Consider the following 18766-nt stretch of genomic DNA (forward strand, 5'->3'; position numbering starts at 1 on the left):
TGGGTTGAGGCCATTTTCATGCACGGAGTGCGGGAGATGCTTTACCGGCAAATCTGCTCTTAATACCCATCAGCGGATACACTCTGGCGTGAAGCCGTTTAAGTGCACGGAATGTGGCAAATGTTTTACCCAGAAAGCCGACCTTATCAAGCATCAGCGCACTCACACTGGAGAGAGGCCGTTCGCATGTTCTCAGTGCGGCCGTTGCTTTTCCCAAAGCTCCGCTATGGTTCGTCACCGAAGAATTCACACAAGGGGGAAATCTTCTGTGTTCTAGGTGTTTGTGTTCCCTTCAGATTATTCTGCAGTTGTGCTCACAAATCCATGGCTGGATAAACTGGGGTATTGTGCAAAAGTAGCCGGGCGATGTCACACAATCTACGTTTTCAACTTTCTATTACAAAGAGAGCCTGAGTGTTACTCATATCCCACTGATAACCTTTCTCTTTAGCACAGGACTGTTCTCAAACATCCAGATTTTGAATCTGTTTAAATGGTCACTAATAAACTTATTTACTAGCTATTCAAAGTTGAAGTTCACTTATTTTCTATTGTGCTGAGTGGTGTATTTGGGACAGTAACACTGTACTTCCAGATCATGTACCAACACTTCTAGTCTCCTGAAGCATTATACATGATTTATAGATGTGTTTAATTGTTGCATAAACTTAAATCCCCTGATTACAGGGACAAATACATTTAGAAGCGGTAACTATATGATTTTTGCTGGTACCTCCAGCTACGGAGAGAAACCGTGCATAACCGCCAGACCCCAGGACCCATTCCGCCGGCTATTTCACTTAATTCAAATGCCCCTAACCTTGTAACGTTTTTGCTTTTTTCCATTGTTTATAGTCAAGAAAAGTAAGGAATCTACATTTACAGTACTGCAGTTATAAAATACTAAAACATAAATATACACAACGCACTACTGCTACACAAATATTCCCATCAGACCTGTAATTGGTCCCAGTTACAGACGCATACCCCTGATAATACAGTATTTGTAAATGAAAGCTATAACCCTTATTTTCTGAGAAATTAGTTCACAAGAAACGGTTAGGAAGAGGAGAGAGGGTGAAGTGGAATGAAGACGTGGGGGAAGCTTATCCAGAGAAAGGGAGGCTGAGGGGGAGGAAACAGAGAGGCAGTAAAACAATAGCTGTTGGCAGAGCCTTACAATTTACAATTGAAGCATCTGCAATCCACCGAGCGAGTTGGGATGGCTAGAGAGAAAGCAATAAGTAAAGAAACACTAAACAGTCCCAGCATTTGAAGTCACCGGTGGTGGCACAAGTTGATCGATGACGTCCAACCATCGCATTTTCTAGAAAAACACTAAACCAATACCAGTGTGGTTTCAGAAAATAAGTTGTAGTTATCTGTGATGATGTAGCTGCCAAGGAGTACGGGATACAAAACCAGTTATAAATACTACTACTGGTAAACGCACATTGGTTCAGTAGACGGGCATATTAATAATAATTGACCATGGACTATAAAGGAAGGCTTATGTATGTACAAGAACTATGCACATTGGGCCTAATTCTGACCTGATCACACGCTGGGTTTTTTTGCTGTGCTGCTATCGGGTCAGAACTGCGCATGCGTATGCACCGCAATGCGCAGGCGTGTCATACGGGTACAAAGCGGATCGTTGCTGAGTGATGGATCTAACGAAGAATCCATTCGCACAGCCGATCGCAAGGAGATTGACAGGAAGAAGGCATTTGTGGGTGGCAACTGACCATTTTCTGGGAGTGGTTGGAAAAACGCAGGCGTGTCCAAGCATTTGCAGGGCGGGTGTCTGACGGAAATTCCGGACCCGGACAGGCTAAAGTGATCGCAACGGCTGAGTAAGTCCTGGGCAACTCAGAAACTGCAAAAAACTTTTTTGTACCACTCGGCTGCACATGCGATCGCACTCTTGCAAAGCTAAAGTACACCCCCCTATAGGCGGCGACTATCTGATCGCAGCGCTGCAAAAAATAGCTAGCAAGCGATCAGGTCTGAATTAGGCCCATTAAGCAATAACAGTGATGGTCGGATTCCAACTTGTCAGAATGTAGAAACTGGGACATTTACATTAGTTACATTTACTAGTATGACAGATACAATGCAAAGTGCCACTATGTAGCAAGTAGTCTCTCAGTCTGGTAGTGTGTACACAGGGGTGCTGGAATGTTTTGAGGTTGCGGGGCATAGTAAAAATGAAATTTTGGCGCCCCCTCTCCCTAACCTGAGAGCTTACCTCCAGGCGACTCCTCTTGTAAAATCAGTGTGCTGCCGCAGCCTGCTGTGCCCCATGTCCCTATTTTCTATCACCTCTTTTTTCTTCTTACTCCCACTACTTTGAGAGTTACAGGGAGGGTGAGGGCAGGGATGCTAGGGGGGAGTTACAGGGATGGTGAGGGCAGGGACGCTGACTGCGGATTAAGAGAGAGGGTGAGGGCATGGACGCTAAGGGGGGAGTTACAAGGAGTGTGAGGGCAGGGGCACTGAGGGTGGAGACCAGTGCCGTAACTAGGCATTTTAGCGCTGTGTGCAAGAAACGGCATTGGCGCCCCCCCATGCAAGATAGGGGCAGTGCGCGCCGTAGGCATGCGGAAAATATATAGGGGCGTGGCTTCATGGGGAAGGGGCATGGCCACAAAATAATATCAATTCATACTACGATGCACAGTAGTCTCCATTATTCAAATGACGCTGCACAGTGGCGCCACTACACCAGGTAGAGCCTCTTTTACACATTACAGCAGACAGTCCCCCTTTTTACACATTACGGCAGCCAGCATCCCCCTTTTACACATTACGGCAGACAGCGTGCCCTTTTTACACATTACGGCAGACAGCGTCCCCCTTTTTATACATTACGGCAGACAGTCCCCATTTTTACACATTACGGCAGACAGCGTCCCCTTTTTTACACATTACGGCAGACAGCGTTCCCTTTTTACACATTATGGCAGACAGTGACAGGGAGTTAGAGGGATGGTGTGGGCACCTGATGGGGAACTACAGGGAGGGTGATGGCATGGACGCTGAGGGGGAGTTACAGGGAGGGTGAAGGCAGGGATGCTGACGGGGGATTTAGAGGGAGGGAGAGGGCATGGATGCTGAGGGCGGAGCTACATGGAGGGTAAATAAACAAATGCTCTAAATCCCCCCCAATTGTCACTTACGTTACCAGATATTTGTGCTTTCTCACCCACCCACACGTGGGTCTCAGCTACTGCGCGCTGCAGCTCCCTTCTAAAGCAGCCCACAGAGGAGGCGGGGCTCGGGACAGGACTTGGAGGCGAACCTGTGCTTTTGTGGTCTTCCTGGAACACTGGTGGGGGTGGCGCATGCACCACTCATCATGCTGCTGGTGCCGCTGCTGCCTGTGATAAGTGTGTGACAGGCGCTGGCAGCAGCAGCCGGCAGCAGCAGGCAGGCAGTACAGTGCGGCTCCATGAGTAGGGCGGTAGAGAGGGGGGAGCTGCTCTTCATGCTGCCGGCACCAGTGTGACAGGTAGCAGCGGCGCACATCAGCAAGGTCACAGAGCGGGGAGAACGCCTCCCTGCTTTGCAGACCCTGCTGAGCGGGTAGCGCCGGGACAGCGCTCCCCCTCAGCTGCGCCTGCGCCTCCATCTCATTTGGGGGGTCATGCTGCCCCCTTGCCCCCCCTGTTCCGACGCCTCTGTGTGTACACACAGTGAGATATTTTCTTACGATTTTGACTATATAGTCAAAATCGTAAGAAAAGTTAGTGCAGATCGCAAGGTGAAAGTCACCTTGCGTTCCCGATTCGATGCCGATGTGCGGTCGGCATCGCAAGCCTAGATAGACTGTGCAGGCAAGTCAATTTTGACTATCTCTATAGAAGAGATAGTCAAAATTGACACTTAGCGAAAATAGCACATAGTCAGTATCGCAAGCACACTCATTATGTGCTTGCGATGCAGACCTAGCCCCTGTTGCATAGTGAGAATCGGGCATAGCCGAATCTCACCATATGTATGGGCCTTGAGGCTGATGCAGATCTGGGATGTAGATCTCTGACTTATGGTGTGTACACACTGTGAGATTTTTTCTTTCGATTTTGACTATATAGTCAAAATCGCAAGAAAAGTTAGTGCAAATCGCAAGGTGTTATGCCACTTGCGATCCCGATTCGATCCCGATGCGCGGTCCCGCCAGGTCAGTATCGCAAGAAAAGATAGACTGTGAAGGCAAGTCAATCCTTGCTAGATCGGTGTACTATCTAGTTCATCTCACATGTCAATTAAATCTCACATAAGCCAAAATCGTAAGCACACATAGTCCATATCTCAAGAAAAGTTAGTCAAAATCGGTGGTGCTGGGCTCCGGGGAGTTCAGGGAAAATCGCAAAGTGAAAATCGGGCATAGCAAGGATCTCACCGTGTGTACACACCATTAGAGATGTATCCTCCATGTGGCGTGTCGTACGAAAAACTTGTCACATTACATTTCCCAGCACCTTGTCGCAGCGTTGCGTATTCAGTCACAGGGTAATGAATTGAGTCTCCGGCGGGTGCAATACTGGTGTTCTTTTAGCAGGTGTCTCTTTAAAAAAACACCATTGCGCATGTGTGAAGTCTCCATTGTAACATCAAACGATACTTCTAGTTTAAGTAGATGTGAACACAGAAAAAGATTATGGTTGCCATGCCTGTGAGCTAGGGTTCGATTCCGCAAAGGACACAAATGATCCCCACATTGAGTAGAAATGTGAAAAATTTGATCAGCATCTCCAACAAACACACAGAAAAGCACAGTACAGAGTTCTATACAGCTCTCTAAAAGAAAAACAATCCTTACAATCAGTGATAGAGCTGGAAAACACAGCACTATAAAAAAAAAATGTCAATGAGCGACATCACTATGTCACAGCATGTGTCAGTCACCTGTCTCTGTGGCTCTCTGGCATAGTGGTATCGCCAATGGTTACCATACTCGTGAGCTAGGGTTCTATTCCATCTGTAGATGCTCTAATGTTTGGTTTCCTTGAGCCTTTGCAGAGGTTTCTCTCCAGAGTCTGACACTTTGGGTTCTGCTGGTAGCAGTCACGTCTACCCATCACGTGATGTGTCAGAGGTAATAAAGTCCATTCTACATGCAGGGCTCAGGCTTCAGCAGGTGATTTATGTCCGGCAGAAGGGTGGTCATCTCTCCAAACCTCTGCCAGGCATTACCTTTTGGATGTGAGATCCTCTGTGGATGCTCTTCCTCCAAACCCTTATCCAGTGAAAATGCATTTTCCTGCAATGTTGTGCACTTATACTATTGTTTATACGTAACCCACCCTTGGTTTCATGTATTGCTTGGGTGCCTCCCCTTTGTGGATAGGCTGCTGTGGATGTTGAAAATGAATACTCCACAGAAGCCGCATCGTCCCTCCTGAAGTGAAGGAAGAGTCTGTGGTGGCTCTAATTGGCTGATAAAGGTATTATCCTATTAGTATCCTATTGCTGCCCTCCGGTGTAAGGTCCTCTTGTTCTCTTACTCTGTAGGACACTTCCCTGAGCTGGTGATCTGTGTGAGAGCTTCACCCATACCCCTTCTCCCTGCTCCACAGGGACTTCTTGGATTGATATGCTAGTCTTTTCTGGTAACGTGTGTGACTTATACCATGCACTGCTATAATTGCCCTCTGCGCAATCTCTCCTTTATGTCCTTTTGGAGATACATCTCCCAGACCTGCACCATGTGTGGTCTCACCAGTGACCTATAGAGAGGCATTGCCATCTGTCTTCCTGCTACTAATTCCTCTCTCTGTGCACCCTAGCATCCGGCCGGCCTTCCCCATTGTCTTTCTATTTTTACTGCTCGCTTTATGTCCCCAGAGATAGTGACTCGTAGATCCCATCCTTCCTCAGTAATATTTTAGTGCCTTTAACACTACAATCAGCTTTTTTTTTACTTAATGTAAAAATGCATTAATCTTGCATTAAGCTAGTCGCCACTTTTAGCCATAACATTATGCTGATATATCTCCACCCCCCCCCCTCCCTTGCCCTCACTGTGTCATCTGCAGGAAGCAGACATTACCTCCTACACCAGTAGTTATGTCACCAGATGTTGAGTAACACTGGTCCAGCTATATATCCTTGGGTTCTGCCACTGTTTGCTCCCCTGTCCTCTGCATGTTACCATGTACAACAAGTTTCTAGTTTTCCACCTTCCGATTTTATTTTATCTTTTCAGCTGCTATTGTACTCATGCCCTAGCATTAGGGCATTATAGTGGACTTCCTAGTCTTCAGTGTGGGTTTAGGCCTTACTAATATCTAGGTAAGATATAGCAATATTCTAGTAGTGTAAAAAGAAAGATGGCTGCTTCCATTGTGCTGGTGTGAGTGGAGTGATGATGCCAGTACAACAGTCCACCAATAATTTGAATAGATAATAAACTAGGCAGTTCTAGACAAAATTCAAGGTTGTGAGGCAATGACAGTGTTAACGTATAAGTAACATTTGTACACGGAACTGAATATATTCAATATCATCTGATAGCTATATGGTACATATGTATAACTATACAGAAGGTCTTGCACAAAATGACACAACCCATCCGCTGATGAACAGAGGGTTTATCTTAGCACTTTTGTCCCCAACAGGTCCGCACGCCTCCTCACACTATCCTGAGAAGATGCATCAGTGCTCGGAGTGTCAGCAATGTTTCCCTAATCATTCAGCCCTCGTCACCCATCAGCAAATACATAGCGCCAGTAATCTGTATAGATGCTCAGTTTGCGGAGTGCGTTTCACCTCCAAATTGGCTCTTGCCGCCCATCAGCGATTTCACACCGAGGATAGACTGTTTCCTTGTTACAGTGGGAAATCCGTTTATCAGAGATCACGTCTCCTGTCACATAAGAGGAATCACTCTGGAGACAAACTATTTTCATGCCCAGAGTGCGGGAGATGCTTTGCCTGGAGATCTGCCCTTACTAAACACCAGCGGATTCACTCTGGCGAGAAGCCATTTTCATGCACCGCATGTGGTAAATGTTTTCTCCAGAAAGCCGACCTTGTGATACATCACCGCATTCACACCGGGGAGAAACCATTTCAGTGCACAGAATGCAGCAAGTGTTTTATCCAGAAAGGCGACCTTGTCAAGCATCAGCGCACTCACACCGGAGAGAGGCCGTTCGTGTGTTCTCAGTGCGGCCGATGCTTTTCTGACAGCTCGAATCTTTGTCGACATAAGAAAGTTCATGCCAGTCTAGTTGAATAAAATGCCCCTTTCATATATAATAAGACTAATTTGCAAACTGGAAAAGAAATAAGAAAGTGGACATCTTTTCCTGCCAATTACACTTCAAGGTGCAGGGTTATGTTTTTTTGGTCCCCAGTCTTGAGAATGTAGAAGTTACTTTGTCCACCATGGATTCATCTAAAAATGTGATTAGTGGATACAGTGAAAACATTGCTTAAATTACATCTTGGTTTGTGTTTTATTGGGTGTGAGAGTGCAGGGACATCAAACTGTTATCTCGGTGACTTTTGTGTATTTGAAAGTAGTAATTACTTTGGGTCATCATCACTCTGGAAAAGAACAACTGGAAGGTATAAGGTGCACACACATCAGAAGTGTAGGCTAATGCCCACTTGGCACAATTTCAGAGGAGCTGGAATATGCTGCATTCCCTCCCAAATCAGGGAATGCTGCCCTAAATGTGCCCTCTCCTCCCCTTCATATTACGCAAGCGTGGCTCAATAAGTAAGGTAACGTGTTACTCACGTGTGTAATGTTCACCAGTTCATCGTAATTTCCCGCCAGAGAAGGTAGAACACTGCTTCCCCTCATGGCCATTAGACTTCATGTCCTGTCAGTCATACTGTCCCAACATCAGGGGGAAGATGGCGTGGCTGGCGGAAACGTGGTCAAAAATTAAGGTGCGTAGTTTGATCAGATTTCTGTGTCATCGGCAGCGGAAATTCAGCATCAAGTTATGTATGTGCATGGTGATAACATCACATCACGGAAACAGGTTGGGGTTTGGTGCACTGCCTTTGATGATGGCAGGACAGATGATCAAGATGAGCAGCAATCCAACCGGCCAAGCACGTCCACCACAGATGGCAATTTGTGCCGCATGTAGAATCTGATTCAGGAGAACATACACATTCCAGTTAGTGGGTGGTTCGCAACCGACGGTGAAGTTCAGCAAGCTATCATGTCCTGGCTTCAGGCTCTTGACACTGATATTTTTTCTATGCCGGGATAGATGCCTTGGAGTATCATTGGAACAAATGTTAAGACACGTATGGGGAGGACTATGTGGAAAAATAAGCTGTACTAAGGCCATTCTATTGATTATACGTGTATGTATGAGGTGAATAAATTTGCACAATGAAGGGTCTTGTTACCTTATTCACTGAACCACCCTCGTACATTTAATGGTGTCCGGAATATAGATCTACACTAAAATAGTCTACAGTCAATAGGTCAACCACTAATGGTAGACATGCATTAGGTCGAAAGGGTCAAAAGGTCAACATGTAGAAGATAAACAGTTCAAATGGTCGGCATGGCGAAATGGTCAACTTGATAATGGTTGACACACATGGTAGACACAAGATTTTTAACTTTTTTTTTCTCATCTTTTTAAACCTATTCATATTTTACCATTCACGTGGACTATAATTGGGAATAGTAACCTTTCCCGTAGTATGGCAAGCGAAGCGGTACACTTGTTTCTGGCAGAAAAGTGACAAAACACCCCCCAAAAAATAAAACATTGTGTCTAATTTTATGTGTTGACCATTTCCATGTCGACATTTTGACCCTGTTGACCTAATGCTTGTCTACCATTAGTGGTAGACCTATTGACTGTAGACTTTTTTAGTGTAGATCTAATAATGGCAGCCCCTCCCACCACTGCATGTATCCCATGTAATACAATTTTAAGCAATCCTTCCAATATTGTATCTATTCAGCCACCATTGTATTTATGCCCTAGCATTATAACTGATTTCTAAGTCTTCGGTGTGGCATCAGACGTTACTAATATCTAGGTCAGCTCTATTTATTGCTCCATGTCTATTATTATATATGTCATCTGAATACAAGGTAATCGCGCACTAATGTGTAGATGTGCCAGAGAGTTGTAGCCTTGTCATAACCACAGCTGCCATCTGCCTGTCCTGGGCCTGCTCTACAGGTTTCTTGTTACCCACTTACTGTAGGGTACAGAGGACATCTGTCCCATTACACACACTCACTTCTGTATATGATGGTATAAATTATAGTAGATAGGGACAGGTAATTTCAGTCACTCACCTATAAATACACAATTTCTCCTTGAAGGACTAGAATGAACTTCTTATGTTCTCCGCAAAAATATTAATATTCCACACTTCATTACACATAGGTATGTAGCATGGGTGCCACAGGCTCGCAAGATCAATAAGAATCATGGAGAATATGCTAGATTAAATGTATTTTAATCCCCAAACACTTATTAAAATGATGTATCGGTTAGATTTGCTAAATAGTTTCAAAAATTAAATAAAAAGGAATAACTTTCCGAAATCAAGGATTTTATGTATGACAGAGACCTTAGGAACCTTTGTTGTGGGGGTTTCACAAGGTAAGAGGTATGGTGCATCCCCAGCTTGTGGTCACCTCCCCAAGGAATGAACATCTATTGTTGGGCGACATTTTAATATATGGATACACCACTTGCTTTTTTCCTTCCTAAACAGGTTCTACTTGTCAAGATAGCAGGGCCTAAGATCTATAGGGGACCCCTGGGTCTTCTAGTACAGGGTCACCTTGTTAAACTAGCTGGTTCTAAAGATAAGTTCAACATACAGTATCTGTTAAGCCCCATACACACTAGATGAGAAAGTAAAAGATCTCGCTCAGAATGGCCGATCTCACTGAGATTTCTTACAATCTCGTCCAGTGTGGTACACTCAATGTCGTTAATGATGCGTGCTCCCTTGCCTGAACATGTACAGAAGAGGGAGATCTTCGTTAATGACAGCGCAGCATGGCCATCTTTCCCCCCTTCGCCACTCCATTCCCCGCCGGCATCGGCAAGTGTCCCCGCCACTGCCAATATTGGTCTCAGCGGGGATCGTCTAGTGTGTCCTGAGCTCTAGAAGTGTCCACATAATGCCTCACAGTGATATGACTGTCTTCTCTGTGGAGTGTAAAACATCCTTAGAACCTGTTATCTGCTCTTTCCTTTGGCTTGAAAAGGATTTGTCACCTTTGCACACTTAGGGGTAAATTTACGAAAGTTTCTAAAACAGAGAATTGGTGATGTTGCCCATAGCAACCAATGAGATGCTGTTTGTCATTTTCTAAAAGGCAATAGAGAAATGATAGATGGCATCTTATTGGTTGCCATTCTCTGTTTTAGAAGCTTTAGTAAATGTACCCTTAAGTGTCATAGGGGGACATTTACTAAGCAGTGATAAGAGCGGAGAAGTGAGTCAGTGGAGAAGTTGCCCATGGCAACCAATCAGCACTGAAGTAACATCTATAATTTGCTTACTATAAAATGATACAGAGCTGCAGATTGGTTGATTGGGCCACTTCTCCACTGGCTCACTTCTTCGCTCTTATCACTGCTTAGTAAATGTCCCCCTTAGTGTCTCTTGAGCAAGACAGTGCCCTCTAGGTGGCTTCGGCGGACATGGAGTAGCACACAGGTTGTGTGACTCTCCAGCTACTATCATCCTGATATCCCATCCTGTGTCCCCCCCTGGGCCCGAAAATCTCCCCAATACCTGTGCGAGGGTGTGGAGGAGCCCCTGTGCTGATCTGTGACCCACTCATCTCTATCCCGCTACAGCCGGACGGTAAGTGTGTGCGGGCCTGCTGAACCACGTGGGACGCCGCCATCCCGTCTCAACGCGCTGGGGGATTGTGTCCGGCCGCCGCCTTCCACGCTGCCTACACCCGCATCTGCTGCTGCCGCTGACCGATACTTCCGCCGGGGAGGCTCTCCTCCTTCACTCCTGCGCCTCCGGCTTCTACGCTCCTGCTCCCTCGTTAGCCTCCTGGACTGTGCTGCTGGGGGAAAAGGTGCACAGCCTAAGTAGGCTGTATATGTATATGTGCCCTTTCTCCTTCATAAGTGCGGCTCTGCACCACAGTGTGACTGTGACATACACTGTATTAACTCCTGGTGGGCCTGCTTGTTGCTCTGTTTCGGTGCCCCACACCCTGAGATCCCCTGGGGCTCGGATGGGCAGGCTGCTGTAGAACATATTTGACCGCATTACATGCTGCATGCGACTCCTACGCTGGGGGTTATCCTGCTGTGACCTCTCTTCCAGGACACGTGAGTGGCCCCCAATTCTGTGTTCTGTCGGTCTCCTCTGGATATTATCAGGGACAGCGGCTGGAAAGTTTTGATATACTGTACTTTTCCACGGGCAGCGACTGGATACTTCTGATATACTATATGTATTCGCAGGCAGTCACTGGACAGTTTTGGTATACTGCACTTATTCACAGATAGCAACTGGACAGTTTTGATATACTATATTGCCTTACGGGCGTCAACTGGACAATTTTGATATACTGCATTTCTCTGATTCCCGCCATCAGCAGGCTATGATGGTTAGACAGCACCAAAACACTGCGGCCGCAGCAAAACTAGAGAAATATGCCAGGAAGCCTCCAGTGCGGCCCCAGCGTGGGGAGGAGGCACAATCGGCCTCATCTCTGTCACCGCCATCGCCTTCTAATAGCTCCTCATCTGTGGAGGCTACGGATGCTGCCTTACAGAAAGTACTGGAAGCGGTAACTGCCAGCGAAACCCGCTTGGCCGACAGGATCAGTCAGGTCCAGACGGACCTATCCATTATACACCAAGAGCTTCAGCGGGTGCGGGAGATAGTCGGTGAAGTTGAAACGCGCATTTCCACGCCGGAAGATACGGTGTCACCACTCGGTAGACGCACCTCTGCTCTGGAGTCTCAGATGACAGAGGTCCACTAGAAGATGACGGATATGGAGGGGAGACTGCGATGGAACAATGTCTGTTTTGTAGCCTCCCCCGAAAAATTTCTTGAACGCTGGCTGTTGGATGCGTTTGGAGCGGAGGAGTTTACCTCACATTTTGCAGTGGAGCGCACTCACAGAGTCCCGATGCGTCCATTACCTCCAGGGGCACCTCCCCGTACGTTCATAGCCAAGCTCCTTCACTATCGTGACAGGGATGTGATTTTGAAACTAGCCCGCACCAAGGGACCTCTCCAGTGGAACGGATCTCCAATTTACGTTTTTCCAGACTTTGCTATTGACGTTCAAAAAGATAGAGCCCAGTTTGTCCCAGTGAAACGCAGGCTGCGTGAACTAAATATTCCTTATGCCATGCTCTTCCCGTCCAAACTGTGGGTGGTTTCAGACGTGGAAACAAAATTCTTCATGACTCCCCGCGAGGCATCAGTTTGGTTGGACAGACGCTTCCCGGCTCGAAGACCGTTAGCTGCTGATTGAACTCCTGTACTTGGTTTCTCTACTAGCCATTGTAATACTCCTTGAATACCTGCTGTGTGATTTCTAAGTGTGGTTTCGTGCGAGGGGTTCTCATGCTGTTGTTTTGTGTTGTTCTGCTCTGCGGGGTATATACGGGCTCTCGGTGGCATATTGCAAGCCTCTGCTGGGATTGGGTGGCTATGTGGAGACGGGGAGAGTATTAGTTGATACCTTTATACTGTTATTATGCTCTATATTGTAGGTGTCTGTCTTCATATATAGTCCCCAAAGGTTAAAATGTTATTTAGTTGGGGTGGTTGTAGTGGTTTAGGGGGGGATTTGAGTTTAGCTGGGAGATTCTCCTGCCTTACGGTCATTAAATTCTTGGCCCCCTTTTAGATATTGGATTTTGGTTTTGTATGGTATTGGCGGAGTATGTAAAGGTATTTTCTGCCTTAGCTGTTACCGTTAGTATTTAGGGAACTTTGTTTGTTAGGGAACCAGGTATGCTGCAAGTTTTAAGTGGTATACGGGGTGGGGGTGGGGGTTACTTTAAGATGTTATTATTGGTTTGTTTTTATTTCTTGCTGTGCACTGTGCTTGTTTCCACTATGTCTATGTCGCAGCTATTTACGGGCGTATTCTCCTTGATAGGTGCTGGAGGTGGCTGGTCGCGGGTAGTCTGCTATATTAAAGGGATGCCTTGCTATGGCTTTGGTTAGGTTTCTTTCAATGACAAAATGAAACGCTCCCTGGTGCTTCGACAGATCAAGCATTATGCATCGGATATAACTTGCCTGATGGAGACCCACTTATTGGGTACTAAGATTATGTCCCTTAAAAAGCCGTGGGTGGGCTGGGCCTTCCACTCCATGCATACCGCAGCGTCCCGGGGAGTGTCAATCCTAATTAAAAAATCTATTCCCTTTGCGCTTGATTCGGTACAAACGGATCAATGGGGTAGAAATGTGTTTCTCAAGTGTAAGATCAACTCCGTCCCCCTGTTATTGCTGGCTATATATGTGCCCCCTCCGTACTCACACGACGTGCTTAAAAAGGTGTCTACTTTTATGGCTGCATCCCCTGGGGTAGCTGTTATCTGTATGGGTGACTTCAACAACGTTTTAAACCACGAGATGGATAGATTGTCTGCGGCATCCTCCAACCCTCCACCGAAAGCATTCTCCGTTTGCAGACACTGTCTCTGAGTTGGGTTTGATTGATCCCTGGAGATTGAAATATCCCGATTTGAGGCAATATTCATGTTTTTCGCACTCTCATTCTTCCTTCTCTAGGATAGATTTGGCTCTCCTGTCTCGGGAGCTTTTGCCTAAAATTCAAAATGTCAGATATGAGACCAGGGGTATTTCAGATCACTACCCTATATTGCTACATATTGACTTAAACTGTCAGCGAGGACAAGTGGTGTGGAAATGTAATCCTTTATGGCTGACGCATATGGGTGAGGGATCTGAATTAGAAGCTAGCTGGTTAGAATTCTTTGTTATGCATGGAGACTCCATTGATGGGTCTCTGCTGTGGCACACTTTTAAGGCTTTTATGCGGGGAACTTTGATTAAACGGGTAGGACATCTTAAATCCTCCTTTAGAAAATGTGAAGCTGAATTAGAGGCCCAAGTTGTTGCTCTAGAGATGATGTATGTGCAAGACGGCTTGGATGCCTCTAGGCTGGATTGGCTCCATGCTCAGAGTGAATGGAATGAATACCTGTGGGGGAAAACCCAGCGCAGACATCTCTTCTCCTCGCATGTCCAATATGCTACTGGGGACAGACCAGGTTCTTATTTGGCTAATCTTGCAAGAGGAGACCGATCCTCTCATACCGTAGTGGAGGTTTTGAATTCGGCTGGGACAATACTGGACCGCACCCCCCAGATTGTAGCGGAATTTGTTTCATACTATCAGGCATTATATAGTTCCAAATTGACCTGTACCCCCCTAGAACTGGGTGATTACTTAGATGGAATTCAATTGCCCTGTGTCTCCAGTGAAGCCAGAGCTCTTCTTGATGCTCCTTTGTCACTGGAGGAGATTGAGATGGCGATCTCTGCCTCCCCCGATGGTAAGGCCTCTGGCCTTGATGGCATTCCGTCAGAATTATATAAGAAACGTGAAATTTTTTGCCCCTCAATTGCTTAATTTATTCAATAAAATTTTTGCCCAAAACGTGCTTCCCCCATCTATGGCGGAGGCTTTGATTATAGTGATTCCTAAGCCGGATAAGGATCCCAGGAGGGTTGAATCATACCGTCCTATTTCCCTGCTGCCCACGGATATTAAAATCTTAGCCAAGGTTCTGGCTTCCAGACTTAATCGGGTTATCACCCAAATCATTCACCCTGACCAAACGGGCTTCATGGACATGTCTAACATGGACAGCAGATTCACACTCCATTACCATTGATTTTCCTGTCATCCTCCAATCTTGTCATATTTTCTCCCGAGAAGGAATCCATCCTTCCGTTTCGGTGCACTCTCATTGGCGATGTAGGGCATTTTCTCTCTACGACCATACCCCTCCGTTCACGCCCAATCTCGTCCGATCTTGGAAGCTAAACGGAGGTGGGCTGGGTCAGTACCTAGATGGGCGACCACTAGGGAATACCCGGTGAAGTAGGAAGATTGTCCTATGGCAATAACGCCAACAGCAGTATCACTACTTTACTGATTTCAACCATTTCCCCTATCCTTTTTAGTTTCACCTATCAAAGACAAAAGCTAATTATTAGATATCATTTCACAGTGTGTGGGCTCTCTCATTCACTAATCCAAACCCTAATCAGGGTCGCATTAATACAAACAAAGTTTGTACAGATTCTTGGCAGACGGAGGCAGTTTGTGATGTAGCTACCCTCCACTATGCAATTATCCAGGTATAATTAAGATCTGAACATTCAACACATTACTATATTTTGTATCATAGCATGGTATTCCTTCCAGATACATTTTGCCTTATGAGTAATACGATCATTTATGCATCGTATATTTAGTTTTGAGTTCTCTACTGTGGTGCTGAGTACAAGCCTTAGACGTTAATATCGAGCTTTAGGCTCATTTCTCATTTTGATCATAATTTATAATTAAATATCAAAAAGAGTGCGCCCAAACTAGAGTCATACTTGTTCTCTTTGTAGACACAATTTTGGGCTTCATGCCTGGTAAGTCCACTGCAATTAACTTGAGGCGCCTGTTCACTCATTTCCAGGTTTCTCAGGGGGAGGCCTGCTCTGCCGTTATAGCATCTTTAGATGCCGCAAAGGCTTTTGACTCGGTGGAGTGGGCCTTCCTATGGGAGGCTATGAGTAGGTTTGGCATGGATCCCAACTTTATCAGCTACGTTAAAATAATGTATTTCCAGGGGAACGAGACAAGGCTGTCCTCTGTCCCCAACTCTGTTTGCCATTGCCATTGAGCCACTGGCATGTTTGATTAGTGCTACTGAAGATATGATGGGTATAAGGGTGGGTGCAAGAGAGGACAGGATAGCATTATACGCTGATGACCTCCTGCTCTTCATTGACAATTATGTTTCCTCTTTGCCTAAACTCCTTGATTTGATAACCAACTACGGACGCTTCTCCGGGCTCAAAATTAACTGGGATAAATAAACCATTACTCCACTTAGGGGCCCAGTGTCCCCCTTGATCTATACCCCGCTTACATGGGTAGATTCTTTCAAATACCTGGGTATATGGGTATCGAATGACCCATGTACCTACGTCTCCCTTAATATTATGCCACAGATTATGTATCTTTGCTCGAAGGTCAAGGTTTGGGGGACTCTGCCTCTGGCTTTTACTGGTAGGGTCAACTTGGTGAAAATGGTGTATTTCCCTAAACTTCTTTATATCCTCCAGCAGTCCCCTATATATATTGGCTTAAAAATATTCAGACAGATTGACAGTTTGCTTTCTTCCTTGATCTGGGCCAGCAGGAGAGCGCGGTTGAGGCTTAACATCTTGTCCAGACCAAGAGTGCTGGGAGGCTTAGCTCTCCCTATCTTTAGATTTTACTACTATGCTGCGCAGTTGGCACATGTATGGGAGTGGGTGACTGATTCTGATACCCTCACTATACACTCACAAATGCTTCTACAGGAGTATCCCGACGGTTCTCCTTTGCAGATGCTCCTCTGTGGGAACCCCAAATTGTCCAAGATCCTTATAATAAAACAGGCCATTCTTGTATGGAAACAGGTACATGTTGTCTTAATGGGCCAAGGTATAGATACTGATACTCCACTGGACAATGCCCTCGGCTTCCCAGAACTGGCTTCGCTGCAGACTCGGGTGGTGTGGGGGAGGTGGGGGGTGACATCCCTGGGACACTTGTATAACGATGGTATACTGAAATCCTTCCTGCAACTCCAACAGGATTACAGTATACCCTCCTCTCCTTTTTTCCACTACCTGCAATTGAGACATGCGATTAACGCACAGTTTCCCGATATCCCTCCAATGATTACTGACTCCCCGGTCAAGTCTCTCCTACAGACCCTGGGGAATGGTATCCAACATCTATACGGGTGTACTTCGATCTCATTACTCTGACCCATTGTCCCTTCTTAGGAACAAGTGGGAATCTGACTTGGGTTCCATCTCTGATGAGATATGGGAGGGTGCTCTATGTTCTCCACGATTATCCACTACCACCACTAGATATCATCAAATCCAACTGTTTATTATACACAGAGTATATATGACACCAGTGCGATTGTGCCATATAGGGGGTACTCATTCCACCAGATGTCCTAAGTCTGGCAGCCTGGATGCAGATTTCTGGCACATTATTTGGCTTTGCCCCAAGATTGCTGTATTCTGGTCGGGTGTTATTAGCGTCCTGGTGTCGACTGGAATTCCCTCATCTGTATGCTCCCCGACGACCTGTGTGTTATCGGCTGTGGAGGAGGATGCCCTAGACCCCCCTGCCAGACGATATGTAATTAATCTCTGTGGCATGGCTAAGGTGTGTCTCGCCAGGCTTTGGTTAGCCAAAGATACGCCCACAATACGGTCCTGGGTCCTGGGTTTCACTTGTAAACGATACGGCCTCTCATGAGAAATATGTATATTTAGCCAGGAAAGCGAGGAAAAAATACCAAGACTTGTGGGGTAGATGGCTTGAGTCCCCACACTCCCTGAACCGGAGTGTCTGAGCACTCACCACTGTGGGCTCCACGTCTGGGTGTGTGGGGGACTAGATGTATACTGGGGGGTTGGAGTGGGTTTGTGAGCCTAGATTTGCATCGGAAGCATTGCCTCTCCTTCCTTTATAATGTTTCTTTTTCTTGGCGCCTGCGACCAGTCACTCCTCTGCCCGTACTTGTTGATGTGTGATTTGTTACACAACCGTATCTTGTTACCACAGGTGACTCTGTACACCGCACAATTACCTGAACACTCTATGTTGACCTGCGACATTGGCTCTGATTTTTAGATATATTTCTCGGAATTAAGCCTGCACATTTTTACTGTTGCAAATGGATACTATTAGAGTTGGGAATCTGCGCATTCCCTAGTTTAGGAAATGTTCTGGTTTAGTTTTTGTCTTTATGTTTTATTGAAAAACAAAAAATCAATAAAAACTATTGAATTTAAAAAAAAAAAACAGTGCCCTCTACACATGACCTCCTCCTGTGTATAGTAAACACCTTATTTTACAAGGTGGTGCAAAAGACCAACCAAATGTATTTTGGCTCAGTTCAATTATATAGGTTGCTAATTACAGAATTGCAATCAACATATGGGGCCTAATTCAGATCTGTTAGCTCGCTAGCTATTTTTGCAGCCTATAGGGGAGTGTATTTTAGATTTGCAAGTGTGCAAACGCATGTGCAGCCGAGCCGTACAAAAACAGTTTGTGCAGTTTCTGAGTAGCTCTGACCTTACTCAGCCGCTGCGAACACCTCAGCCTATTCGAGCCCGGAATTGACGTCAGACACCCGCCCTGCAAACGCCTGGACACGCCTGCGTTTTTCCAAACACTCCCAGAAAACGGTCAGTTGCCACCCAGAAACGCCCTCTTTCTGTCAATCTCCTTACGATCCGCTGTGGAAATGGATTCTAGAACAATCGCTTTGTACAAGTACGACGTGCCTGCGCATTGCGGTGCATATGCATGCGCAGTAGTTACCTGATTGCTGCGCAGCGAAAAAAACGCTAGCGAGCGAACAGATCTGAATTAGGCCCATAGTTTGAAAATATTTTTTTTTCATACAAAATAGCAAGTGTCAGGTTATACAGCGGAAAATATTTCACAGTCCCTATGTCACCTTCATTATCACCAGCAAAA

At 45.9% G+C, this 18766-nt stretch overlaps 1 protein-coding gene and 1 pseudogene across 9 annotated transcripts in view; both read left to right on the forward strand.

The window, feature by feature from the left end:
- LOC134995897 (zinc finger protein 768-like) overlaps window positions 1–18766 on the forward strand; it is a 923052-nt gene that overhangs the window by 61971 nt on the left and 842315 nt on the right. The gene's annotated exons all lie outside the window — the stretch shown is intronic.
- LOC135051546 (5S ribosomal RNA) lies at window positions 14977–15095 on the forward strand (annotated as a pseudogene).

Source organism: Pseudophryne corroboree, chromosome 2 (assembly GCF_028390025.1).
Source record: "Pseudophryne corroboree isolate aPseCor3 chromosome 2, aPseCor3.hap2, whole genome shotgun sequence".
In the NCBI taxonomy this organism is placed as follows: domain Eukaryota; kingdom Metazoa; phylum Chordata; class Amphibia; order Anura; family Myobatrachidae; genus Pseudophryne; species Pseudophryne corroboree.